The sequence below is a fragment of the Triticum dicoccoides genome, chromosome 3B (genome assembly GCF_002162155.2).
Source record: "Triticum dicoccoides isolate Atlit2015 ecotype Zavitan chromosome 3B, WEW_v2.0, whole genome shotgun sequence".
Lineage (NCBI taxonomy): Eukaryota > Viridiplantae > Streptophyta > Magnoliopsida > Poales > Poaceae > Triticum > Triticum dicoccoides.
Window position 1 is genome coordinate 707,518,019 of NC_041385.1, and position 13,143 is coordinate 707,531,161.

Sequence of the window (13,143 nt, forward strand, 5' to 3'; positions counted from 1 at the left end):
TGGTCCGCAGTCCCCAAAGCACCGAGGGAAGTTCGTCGACCCAAGCTCCAGCTGCATGCTTGAGATCACGCATCAGTTGGGGTTTCAATCCCTTGAGAATCAGACCATTGGCTCGCTCTGCTTGTCCATTCGACTGCGGATGGGCGACTGAAGCGTAGTCGACTCGTGTGCCTTGAGAGTTGCAGAAATCCCTGAATTCCTCCGAGTCAAAGTTCGACCCATTATCCGTAATGATGCTGTGCGGGACTCCATATCTGAATATCAGTTCCCTGATGAAGCTAACAATAGTACCGGCGTCAAGGTTCTTGATTGGTTTAGCCTCAATCCACTTGGTGAACTTGTCGACTGCCACCAGTACATGCCTGAAGCCACTTCGACCTGTTCTCAAAGGACCGACCATGTCCAACCCCCATACTGCGAAAGGCCAGACGAGTGGAATGGTCTTCAGAGCTGACGCAGGCTTGTGTGACATATTCGAGTAGAACTGACATCCTTCGCATTTATCTACTATTTCCTTTGCCATCTCATTCGCCTTTGGCCAGTAAAAACCGGCTCGGTATGCTTTGGCCACGATGGTCCGAGAGGACGCATGATGACCACAGATTCCTGAGTGGATATCATTGAGGATGATTCGACCTTCTTCTGGTGTTATGCACTTCTGACCAACTCCAGTCGCGCTTTCTCTATATAACTGTCCATTGATTACGATAAAGGCTTTAGATCGACGGACGATCTGTCGAGCCTCTTCCTCATCCTCCGGAAGCTCTTTTCTCAGGATATACGCGACATACAGAACTGTCCAGTTGGGAATGACTACCAAGACCTTCATGACCAAGTCGACCACTGCTGGGACTTCAACCTCAGTCGGATCTGTGGCACTCTTGGGCTGTGGAGCTTCTTCGGTGAAAGGATCTTCTTTGACTGACGGAGTGTGTATATGCTCCAAAAACACACCACTCGGAATGGCTCCTCTCTTGGAACCTATCTTTGCTAGATCATCAGCTACTTGATTTTTCAGTCGGGGTATATGATGGAGCTCCAACCCCTCGAACTTCTTTTCCAGCTTCCTCACTGCACTGCAGTATCCAGTCATGGCTGGGCTTCGCACGTCCCACTCCTTCATCACTTGGTTGACCACTAAATCCGAGTCGCCATAGACCATCAAGCGACGGACGCCGAGTGAAATGGCCATGCACAATCCGTATAAGAGGGCCTCATACTCTGCCTCATTGTTGGAGGAATCAAAGTGAATCTGGAGCACATATCTGAGCTTATCTCCTCTGGGGGAAACCAGGACAACCCCAGCACCGGAACCATTCAACATCTTAGAGCCATCAAAAAACATGGTCCAATGCTCCGAGTGAACTTCAGTCGGCTGCTGCTATTCAATCCACTCGGCGAGGAAATCTGCTATTGCCTGGGACTTAATGGCTTTCTTTGCCTCAAACTTGATATCAAGGGGAAGAAGTTCAATCGCCCATTTAGCCACTCGACCAGTTGCATCTCTGTTGTGCAAAATCTCTGATAGTGGAGTGTCGCTGACAACTGTGATGGAATGATCAGAGAAATAATGAGCAACCTTCTTTTTGGTCATGTATATTCCATACACAAGCTTCTGATAATGAGGATATCTTTGCTTGGATGGAGTCAAGACTTCAGACAAATAATACACTGGGCGCTGAACTTTGAAAGCTTTTCCTTCTTCTTCCCGCTCGACCGTAAGCACAGTACTGATGACTTGTCCTGTGGCTGCGATATAAAGCAACAGAGGCTCTTTGCTGATTGGAGCCGCAAGCACCGGCTGGGTGGAGAGCAGAGCTTTTAGCTCGGCAAACGCTGCATCAGCTTCTGGAGTCCACTCGAACTTGTCTGCCTTCTTCATCAGTCGGTAAAGAGGCAATGCCTTTTCACCGAGTCGTGAGATGAATCGACTTAATGCGGCCAAGCATCCAGTAAGCTTCTGGACATCGTGCACTCGCACAGGGCGTTTCATTCGGAGAATAGTGCCGATCTTCTCTGGATTAGCGTCGATCCCTCGCTCGGAAACGAGAAAACCGAGTAACTTGCCACCAGGAACTCCGAATGTGCACTTTGATGGATTGAGCTTAATATCATACCTTCTGAGGTTGGCAAATGTTTTGGCGAGGTCAGCGAGCAGGTCAGAACCTTTTCTTGACTTGACGACGATATCATCCATATACGCTTCCACATTCCGACTGATTTGAGTGAGTAGACACTTCTGAATCATTCGCATAAATGTGGCTCCGGCATTCTTGAGGCCGAATGGGATGGTGATATAGCAGAAGCAGCCGAATGGAGTGATGAAAGCTGTTTTTACCTCGTCGGGTCCGTACAGACGGATCTGGTGGTACCCAGAGTAGGCGTCTAGAAAAGACAATCTCTCGCATCCCGTGGTCGAGTCAACAATTTGATCTATGCGAGGGAGAGGAAAATGATCTTTCGGGCAGGCCCGGTTGATGTGCTTGAAATCAATGCACATTCGGAGTGATTTGTCCTTCTTAGGAACCATGACGACATTAGCGAGCCACTCGGAGTGGTATATCTCTCGGATAAATCCTGCCGCCAACAGTCGAGCCACTTCCTCACCAATGGCTTTTCTCTTCTGGACGGCGGACCGCCGAAGATGCTCTTTGACTAGTTTTGCTGATGAGTCGAATCTTAGGCGATGCTCAGCCAGTCCCCTGGGAACACCTGGCATGTCGGCGGGCTTCCATGCAAAAATGTCCCAGTTCTCACGGAGGAACTGGATGAGCGCTTCTTCCTATTTCGGGTCGAGTGTTGTGGAGATGTGGGTCGGAGCTGCATCGGGGTCGGTCGGGTGGATGTGAACGGGCTTCGTCTCACCGGACGACTGAAATGCAGATTCTGTGGCGGGTTTCTTGGGTCGCAGCAAATCACTCGGATCTGCGTTTTGCTTGTATTCTTCGAACTCGACCGCTGTCACCTGGGAATCGGCAATCTTTGAGCCCTTCTGAAAGCACTCTTCTGCCTTTTTCCGATCACCGGTGACAGTGATCACTCCTTTGGGGCCGGGCATCTTCAATTTGAGGTACACGTAACATGGTCGAGCCATGAACCGTGCATAAGCTGGTCTCCCCAAAATGGCATGATATGCACTCTGAAAATCCACGACCTCAAACGTCAACTTCTCTTTGCGAAAATGTTTCGAATCACCAAACACCACGTCCAGAGCTATTTGGCCGAGTGACTCGGCTTTCTTCCCTGGTATAACTCCATGAAAGCTCATGTTACTGGTGCTCAGTCGGGACATCGGAATGCCCATTCCTTTCAGTGTGTCTGCATACAACAAATTCAGCCCACTACCACCGTCCATCAGCACTTTTGTCAGTCGAGTCCCTTTGACAACTGGATCAACCACCAAAGCTTGCCTCCCAGGGGTGGCAATATGAGTCGGGTGATCGGATTGGTCGAATGTGATGGGTGTTTAGGACCATCTCAAATAATTTGCTTTTGCTGGGCTAACCATGTTCACCTCACGGTTAATAACTTTCAATCGACTCTTGCTTTCCACATCTACAAAGATCATCAGAGTGGAGTTGATATGCGGATATCCTTCCTCACTGTCCTCCTTGTTTCGGCCTTGTCCGACTCCTTTTCCTTGTCTTTAGACTGTTTTCCTTGAAACTGCTGGATCAGGAGTCGACATTGGCGAGTGGTATGCTTTGGGTAAATGATATTCCCCTCTTCGTCTTTCTTCGTGTGGATGTGACACGGCATATCCATCACGTCATTCCCTTCTTTATCCTTTACCTTCTTAGGGTTCCAGGATCCTTTTGGTTTCCCTTTAAACTTTCCCCGAGTCACGGCCAGAGCCTCTCCAGGAGCTGCCGGTTCAGCCTTCCGCTTCTGTTTCCGACTGGTGTTTCCCTTCTCCGACTGACTCGGCTTGTGCTTGCCGCTTCGGAGTCGGTCTTCTTCTTCACCGTTGGCGTACTTGGTAGCAATTTCCATCATCCGACTCAAGGTCATGTCACCGGTTCGACCAAATTTCAAACTCAATTCTCTGTTCTTGACACCATCCTTGAAGGCGCAGACTGCCTGATGATCAGACACATTCTCCACAGTATGGTGCAAAGTGATCCACCTCTGAATATACTCCCTGAGAGTTTCATTGGTCTTCTGCACGCAGACTTGCAGCTCCGTCAGTCCAGCCGGTCGCTTGCAAGTTCCTTCAAATGTTCTGACGAACACTCGGGACAGATCTTCCCAAGTGTAAATGCTGCTAGGAGGTAACTGAGTCAACCACGCTCTGGCAGAACCTTCCAGCATGAGGGGCAAATGCTTCATGGCCACCTCGTCATTCCCACCACTGATCTGAACCGCCACTCGGTAGTCCTCAAGCCAAGTTTCAGGCTTAGACTCACCAGTGAACTTGCTGACTCCTGTTGCCAACCTGAAATTGGGAGGGATCACTGCGGCTCTGATAGCTCTGCTGACACATTCTGGACCAGAAACATGCACTCGACTGCTCGTGGGCGCATCTCTGTCGGGTCCACCTCGATGGGCTCTGTTCCGGTCAACCAAGCCTTGCACGATAATGGATCGCGCGTCGAAGCCTGGTTCTCTGGGGTCGACTGGAACTCTTCGCCCCACACTGAACTAACGTCTGTCATCTTGCTGACGAGGAGCGTAGGACCCACCCCTCGGAGGGGAAGTGGGCACTCGACGCCTATCATCTCGGTCCTGTCGGTCTCCATATTGGTCTCGCCGATTCTCGCGTCCTTCACGCCGCGGAGGCGATCTGGGACTGTGAGCCGACTGAACCGTATTCGCAGCGACGGATCGACTGTGAATTCTGTTGCGCGACTGCGACACGGCTGAATTCTTATCTCCTGCTGCCCGGAGCAGATCCCTGATCTGCATCAAGCCTCTGCCAGCTTCCGACTGAGAGGGCTGGATGGACTCTGCTATACGGGTCGCAGCTGCTAAATTCTGGATTGGGGTTCGATATACCTGAGTCGGCGGGAAGAGTTAACGTCGACTGGCGTCGGGAACTCGTTGCCGCGCACGCTCGTCGAGTGCTCGCTGAAGATTCTCCAAGCGAGCGCGTTCGGCCAAGTTGGCCAAACGTGCCTCCTCCAAGGCGCGAGCCTCGGGGGTTTCTCCTGCGATGGGAGTATGCAGGGCATCCACGTTCCTGCGGCGAAGTTCCTCTCTTTGCAGAGAGTCGAGTGGCTCGGGCTGGTACTCTTCGTGGTCTCGTGCGGGGTCGCCTCTATCGCCTGCCCCACCATCGCGGGCGAGCCAGGGGGACTGCGGGGCCCGTCGACCATCAGGATTTCCGCTGCTGGATCACTGCTATCGCACTCGGATGCAGTCTCTACGGAGCCAGTCGACAGATCGAACAGGCCGTAGAGAGATTCGTCGGGCTCGATCGCCGCGACCTGGGTGGTGGCCGTCTGACGAGCCACCGCGTGCCTCACCCACCGCTGAAGCCTCGACCGGCCCGAGCGCTTACATTGGCGGGAGACCGGGAGGGTGGCCGATGGGGGAGTCGACCGATACGGGGTCGACGGTTGCCGCAGCAGAATGCCGCGGACACATGCGCGAAAATGCATCGCACCGCGGACGGGGAGCGCATCGACGTCGAGTGGAGCCTCCTGGAGCCAGGCAGAGTCGTCGGCAACGAAGGTGAGAGCACCGAGACGGATCTCTCGACCCTCGACCAAAACTCCAGCAGCCATCATGATGAAAGTACTCGGAAGAATCGCAACTTCTCCACAAAATCGCTAAAACACCTGCCCCATGGTGGGCGCCAACTGTCGTGGTTCTAAGTCTGACAGTAGAGTGGGGGTAGGTATGGAGAGGCAAGGTCCTAGCTATGGAGAGGTTATAAACACAAGAGATGTACGAGTTCAGGCCCTTCTCGGAGGAAGTAAAAGCCCTACGTCTCGGAGCCCGGAGGCGGTCGAGTGGATTACGTGTGTATGAGTTACAGGGTGCCGAACCCTTCTACCTGTGGAGGGGGGTGGCTTATATAGAGTGCGCCAGGACCCCAGGCAGCCCACGTAATGAAGGGTTTAAGCTACATTAAGTCTGGGGCGTTACTGGTAGCGCCCCACATAAAGTGTCTTTACTATCATAAAGTCTACTTAATTACAGACCGTTGCAGTGCCGAGTGCCTCTTGACCTTCTGGTGGTCGAGTGAGTCTTCGTGGTCGAGTCCTTCAAGTCAGTCGAGTGAGTCCCTCGTAGGTCGACTGGAAGGTGATCTCTTCTACAGGTGTCCTTGGGCAGGGTACTTAGATCAGGTCTGTGACCCTACCCTAGATACATGACCCCATCACCCGCCGTATAGCAGATGAGTGCTCCAAAGATGTAATTTTTGAGTAGACTCGCATTTGTTATCCTGTACGCTGAAGCTTTGTTCATATGCGTTAAGCAACGCTTGTTAATTTAAAATATTACCTTCTGTGCGGCCGCTTATCAAATCTGAGAGATGCAAGTCGTCGGCTTCGACCCCCATGCCACGAGTGCTGGGGTGTTCAGGATAAACCTGAGCGCTCTTGTTCCCATTCTTGGGTCCATCTAGGGAGGCGTTCAGCATAACGAACCAGGCCGTCGGATTTATAATGCTTTATCACTCTCACTTGGCCATAGGATTCTATAATTTTAAATTTCGGCGAAGCCCCTAGTATTCGGAAGACCGAGTTCGGGGCTCTATCCACGCCTAGGACGGATAAGTCTGGTTCCTCGATCGAAGCGGCATAAGTCTTTAAGGACTCAAAGAAACCTCGCGAACAGCGACCGGTCTCTCGCACTATCATGACAGTCAGTTTTAGCTTTCTCTACTGAGGTGTTAACCCAGCTCAACTGGGGCACAATTGCAGTAGTTCTCCCAGCGCTACCTTAGCCAACAATGCGGAACGTAAAGTACCAAAACATGGGAGCTGGGCAAACCCAACTATTGACCAAAGACATGATTCGGAGCCGATGAATATAGTGCTATAAGTTCGGGGTGCCGCACTCATGAGAGTGTTCGGTCTTCTCACACCATGTTATGGGGTGTTGTAAGCCCCTGGTGTATTGTCCGCACCAAAGTGTACGGTTGCAGAATGTCATGACTGAACATATTTGAATAAAAATAGATAAGTACAATAATAGGTAAGAGCTATATATTGTTTATTAAAAAAAGGGCTGATGCGAAAGCAGAACGATACAAGAAGTGTGGTAAGCAAGAGATGGGAGTATTTGACACATTCCCCTCCAGGGGCAAGCTGTGGGATTGTAAGTAAAACAGGTATTAAACTCGTTATAGAGACCACCTGGACTTTTGACGTGGCTTGCCCCCTCCCTGGCAGTTGCATCGTTGGTTCGACGAGTGTATTGCCGAACAGGCCTTCCGAATAGTTGGGTCCTAAAAGTGTGTAAAAAGGAAAACGGCGAAATAGGGAGCCCCTTAGTGCGGTTGAGCCGCATTTAGGGCGTGCCGCTGTTGTGCCCCTCCCCTTATGCCCATGGTATCTCTAAGGCGTAATTATGTACGCGTGGTACCAGTATCGCCGTTTGGCGGGGGCTGGGGTTGGGGCCGCACTGCTATGCTTGCTCAGAACGTGCCAGTCGGATTTGTTGTAGGTTACTTCGGGCTCGCTTGACGTTGTCCGGATGTTTGATGCATGGATTGGAGAACTGCCTTGAGAGGCTACTCTGTACTTCCGCCGCCAGGGCCACCGAGTGCTCCTCCGTTCGGAGAGAGCGTTATGTGTTTCCGTTTACCGTGATGACTCCGCGAGGTCCTGGCATCTTGAGCTTGAGATATGCGTAGTGCGGCACCACATTGAATTTTGTAAATGCGGTTCGTACAAGCAGGGCGTGATAGCCACTGCGAAATGGGACTATGTCGAATATTAACTCCTCGCTCCGGAAGTTATCCGGGGATCCGAAGACCACTTCGAGTGTAACCGAGCCTGTACAGCTGGCCTCTACCCCTGGTATGACACCTTTGAAGGTTGTCTTTGTGGGTTTAATCCTTGAAGGATCGATGCCCATTTTTCGCACTGTGTCGTGGTAAAGCAGGTTCAGGCTACTGCCGCCGTCCATTAGGACTCTGGTAAGGTGAAATCCGTTGATAATTGGGTCTAGGACCAGTGCGGCGAATCCGCCGTGATGGATGCTGGTGGGATGGTCCATTCGATCGAAGGTGATCAGGCAGGAGGACCATGGGTTGAACTTTGGGGCGACTGGCTCTAGCGCATAGACGTCCTTGAGAGCATGCTTCCGCTCCCTTTTGGGGATGTGGGTTGCGTATATCATGTTCATCGTCCGAACTTGCGGGGGAAATCCCTTCTGTACTTTGTTGTTCGGCGGCCGGGGCCCCTCCTCGTCATCGCTATGTAGCCCCTTGTCTCTGGTCTCGGCGCTTAACTTGCCTGCCTGCTTGAACACCCAACATTCCCTGTTGGTGTGTTTGGCTGGCTGTTCGGGGGTGCCGTGTATCTGGCACGAGCGATCGAGTATCCGGTCTAAGCTGGATGGGCCCTGAGGGTTTCTTGTGAATGGCTTCTTCCGCTGACCCGGTTTAGAGGCTCTGAATCCGGCATTAACTACCGTATCTTCAGTATTGTCACCGTTAATGCGGCGCTTATGCTTGTTGCGACGTGACCTATCGTTGTTATCCTTGGTATCCGAATTGCCGGGGCTCTTGGTTATGTTATTGCTACGATCTAGCCAGCTGTCTTCTCCCGCACCGAAGCGGGTCATGAGTGTCGTGAGGGCTGCCATAGACTTCGGCTTTTCCTGTCCTAGGTGTCGGGCAAGCCATTAGTCTCGGATGTTGTGCTTGAAGGCTGCAAGGGCCTCAGCGTCCGGACAATCGACTATTTGGTTTTTCTTGGTTAGGAACCGTGTCCAGAATTGTCTGGCCGATTCCTCTGGCTGTTGGACTATGTGGCTTAGGTCATCGGCGTGTGGTGGTCGCACATACGTGCCCTGGAAGTTGTCAAGGAATGCAGATTCCAGGTCCTCCCAACAACTAATTGACTCTGCTGGCAGGCTCTTAAGGCAATGTCGAGCTGGTCCTTTAAGCTTGAGCGGGAGGTATTTGATCGCGTGTAGATCATCACCACGAGCCATGTGGATATGAAGGAGATAATCCTCGATCCATGCCGCGGGATCTGTTGTGCCATCGTATGATTCAATATTTACGGGTTTGAAGCCCTCGGGGATTTGATGATTCATTACTTCGTCTGTGAAGCATAGTGGGTGTGCGGCGCCCCTGTACTAGGCTATATCACGACGCAGCTCGGACGAGCTTGGTCTGTTGTATTCGGCCGGGCCATACTTATTATGTCCGGCGTGACGGCTAGCGTCACGTGAAGCAGGGCACCCATGCGATCCGTAGATCGATCTTGTTTGCCTTGCCTTATTCTCCAAGATGTCTCGCAGGTCTGTTGCGTCTCCCCGTACTCTGGTATGTTTTGAGCGGTGTCGGGGTGCGGCTTGGGTTGAGGGCCTGAAGGCCTCTCTATCGCGGCCACGGGGTGGCCGATCGGGCGCATCGTACGCTGGTGATGTAGGTTTAGTTGCTTCCTCCTCAAGTTGGGGTAGCAGCCTGCGCTTCGAGTAGCTCTTGGATGGGCGTTCTAGTTTATACTCTTCGGCCGCCAGGACTTCGGTCCATCTGTCGGCTAGCAAGTCTTGGTCAGCTCTAAGTTGCTGCTGTTTGTTCTTGAGGCTGCTTGCCGTGGCTACGAGCCTGCATTTGAAACACTCTTGTTCGACGGGATCCTCTGGCACGATGAATTCGTCGTCGTCGAGGCTTGCCTCATCTTTGGAGGGAGGCATGTAATTGTCGTCCTCATCTTCTTTGTCGGCCGCTCTCTCATGTGGGCTGGCTCCTTCATCCTCCTGCACTGAATCCTGCTGGAGGGGGTTGTCTTCGGCACTGTCCGACGTGTTGTTATCTCCGGTGCCAGAATTGCCGTTTTTGCTTTGGCGGGACTTAGAGCGGCGCCGCTGACGTCGGCGCTTGGGTTGCTTCTTGGAGGGGTCATCCTCTGTTTTCTCCTCGCCATCCCCCGCTTTAGGGGTGTCCACCATGTATATGTCATATGACGAGGTGGCTTTCCAGTTCCCTATAGGTGCTGGTTCTTGATTGTCTCCGTCATCGGCGTTCATGCCGTCGATGTCTTCGGAGTCAAAGTCGAGCATGTCGGTTAAATTGTCGACAGTGGCTACGAAGTGGGTGGTGGGTGGGCTTCGAAATTCTTCGTCGTCCGCATCCCAACCGTGTTGGTCGTAGTTCGGCCAGGGCTCTCCTGACAAAGAGAGAGACTTTAATGAATTCAGGATATTGCCGAAAGGCAAGTGCTGAAAGACATCCGTGGCGGTGAACTCTATGACCGGAGCCCAATCGGGCTTAATCGGAAGAGGTGCAGGATTTACGGAGTCCGGATCGGAGTCCGGCACCTTGGAGTCACGGGCCTTGCAAGGGACTAGGCTGGTATCCGGCTCTATCGCCATGGAGGTTGCAGTTTCTGGGGCGGCGTCCAACCATCCGTCCCCGACTGGCGCGGTGGGCTCCGAGCTAATGGTTGGAGCGGACACCTGAGCGATGCTCTGGGTGTTGTCCGATGACAGAGCTAAATCATGCCTATCGTGACAGTGCGGCGCGCCCGATCGTGGCTCGAATCTATCAAAGATCAAGTCCCCGCGGATGTCGGCCGTGTAGTTTAAGCTTCTAAACCTGACCTGATGGCCAGGGGCGTAGCTTTCGATCTGCTCCAGATGGCCGAACGAGTCGGCCCGCATTGCGAAGCCGCCGAATACGAAGATCTGTCCGAGGAGAAAAGTCTCATCCCGGACCGCATCGCTATTGTCGAGCGAAGAAGCCATCGGGCCTAAAGGTGACGACACAGAGGAACTCTCAATGAAAGCACTAATGTCGGTGTCAAAACCGGTGGATCTCGGGTAGGGGGTCCCGAACTTTGCGTCTAGGCGGATGGTAACATGAGACAAGGGACACGATGTTTTTACCCAGGTTCGGGCCCTCTCAATGGAGGTAAAACCCTACTCCTGCTTGATTAATATTGATGATATGGGTAGTACAAGAGTAGATCTACCACGAGATCGGAGTGGCTAAACCCTAGAAGCTAGCCTATGGTATGATTGTTGTTCGTCCTATGGAATAAAACTCTCCGGTTTATATAGACACCGGAGAGGGCTAGGGTTATACAGAGTCGGTTACAATGGGAGGAGATCTTCATATCGTATCGCCAAGCTTGCCTTCCATGCCAAGGAAAGTCCCATCCGGACACGGGACGGAGTCTTCAATCTTGTATCTTCATAGTCCGGGAGTCCGACCAAAGGTCTTAGTCCGGCCATCCGGACACCCCCTAATCCAGGACTCCCTCAGTTGTTTTCAGATAACCAAATAAGGCCGCGCCATCGGCGCATTCCCCCTATACGGTATCACACCGTATCCTAACAGGATGAACCACGTTGGCTAGATTCCACGTGGTAAATCATCAGGCCAGCACCGGTAATACACTCACGCCTGCGTGTCGAGCCAAACCCCGCCCTTAAAAGCGGAGATCATACAGCCGCCAGAGTAGCAAGTTGTGCATGCCTGTTAATATTTTGATATGACAGCCAACTATCCGGACACCAACTGAGGAGTCCGGGCTACTTCTCGAATAGCGGCTGGGGTCACCAGGGTCCGGTCAGGAAACTTTGGACCAACCACAGGAGGACGTTCGGCGGCCTCCACGCACTTACCTTCACAAAGTAACTTTTATGCAGAACAGGTTTGGCGGCGTGAAGTCGGCCCAGACACCCAAGGACAGGACCATGCAGGTAGACGGCAGTTCGGATTCACCTTCGATCCATTCACAGCCCCCTCCAGTCCGGCCACCACAGGTTCTGCCAGAAAACCATCTCTTTTTCATAATCACAAATCGCATTCATATGCACATACATAACATATTACTGCAATGCGTAGACTTAACTAAAAATGCACCGGTCGTCGTTTATCATCGACGCCTCTTCGCCATAAAAATGGCAGCCACAGTTTGTGCCACGCCCGGTTATGCCAGGGGCTCCACAGTACGGCCACAAAGTCCGACCACCTTCTTGGTCGCTCGGCACCCCGAACTTATAGCACTATATGCATCAGCTCTGAATCATGTCTTGGGTCATTTGTTGGGTTTGCCCGGCTCCCATGTTTTGGTACCTTACGTTCCGTTCCATCGGCTAAGGTTGCGCTGGGAGAACTACTGTGATTGTGTCCCGGATCTGCCGGACGAGCACCTTAGTCGAGAAAGCCAAAAACCGACTGTCATGATGCGGCGAGAGCTGGTCAGCTATTCGAGAGGTTGCAAAATCCTTAAAGATTTATTCCAGATAACACCACTATAAAATGCAGATTGCGACGGATCGGTCTACCGATCAGGCGCAAATAGAGCCCCTAGTCCGGCCTTCCGGACACTAGGGGCTGCGCCGACCATACTCGAATTCCTATGGCTAAGTGAGAGTAGTAAAGCCCTATAGTCCGATGGCCTGGTTCGTGGTGAGAAACACCTCCTTACAAGGACCCAACCATGGGACAAAGAGTGTTCAGAAATACCCCGAACACCCCCGTACTTCTCACGTGGGGGCTAAAGCCGACGACTGGCCAACTCTCAGAATTTACATACAATAAACAGCCGCAAAGGAAGAACACATGTTCAAACCAAACAGGCAACATATAATATAAGTGCCATTATCCCATATTACAAACGTTGGCAAAAATGCCCTCAGGGAAATATAATGTCTTTGGTGCACTTATCCGTTGCCAGGCGGACACCCTTCGTTACACCTTCATAATACAGTTCGGGCTTGCAATGCTCCTTACCCTCTGGTGGCCCCTCAGTTTTCAGCTTTTCCGCATCAAGCTTCCCCCAATGCACTTTTGCATGGGCAAGCGCCATTCGTGCACCTTCTATACAGACTGATCGCTTGATAATATCAAGCTGAGGACAGGCGCCCACAATCCGCTTGACGAGTCCGAAGAAACTGCTGGGAATTGGCTCTGCAAGCCACAGCCGGATGACCAAGTCCTTCATGGCTAGTTCGGCCGTCTGGTGCAGTTCGACCAGCTGCTTCAGCTGATCGATAAAAGGCACC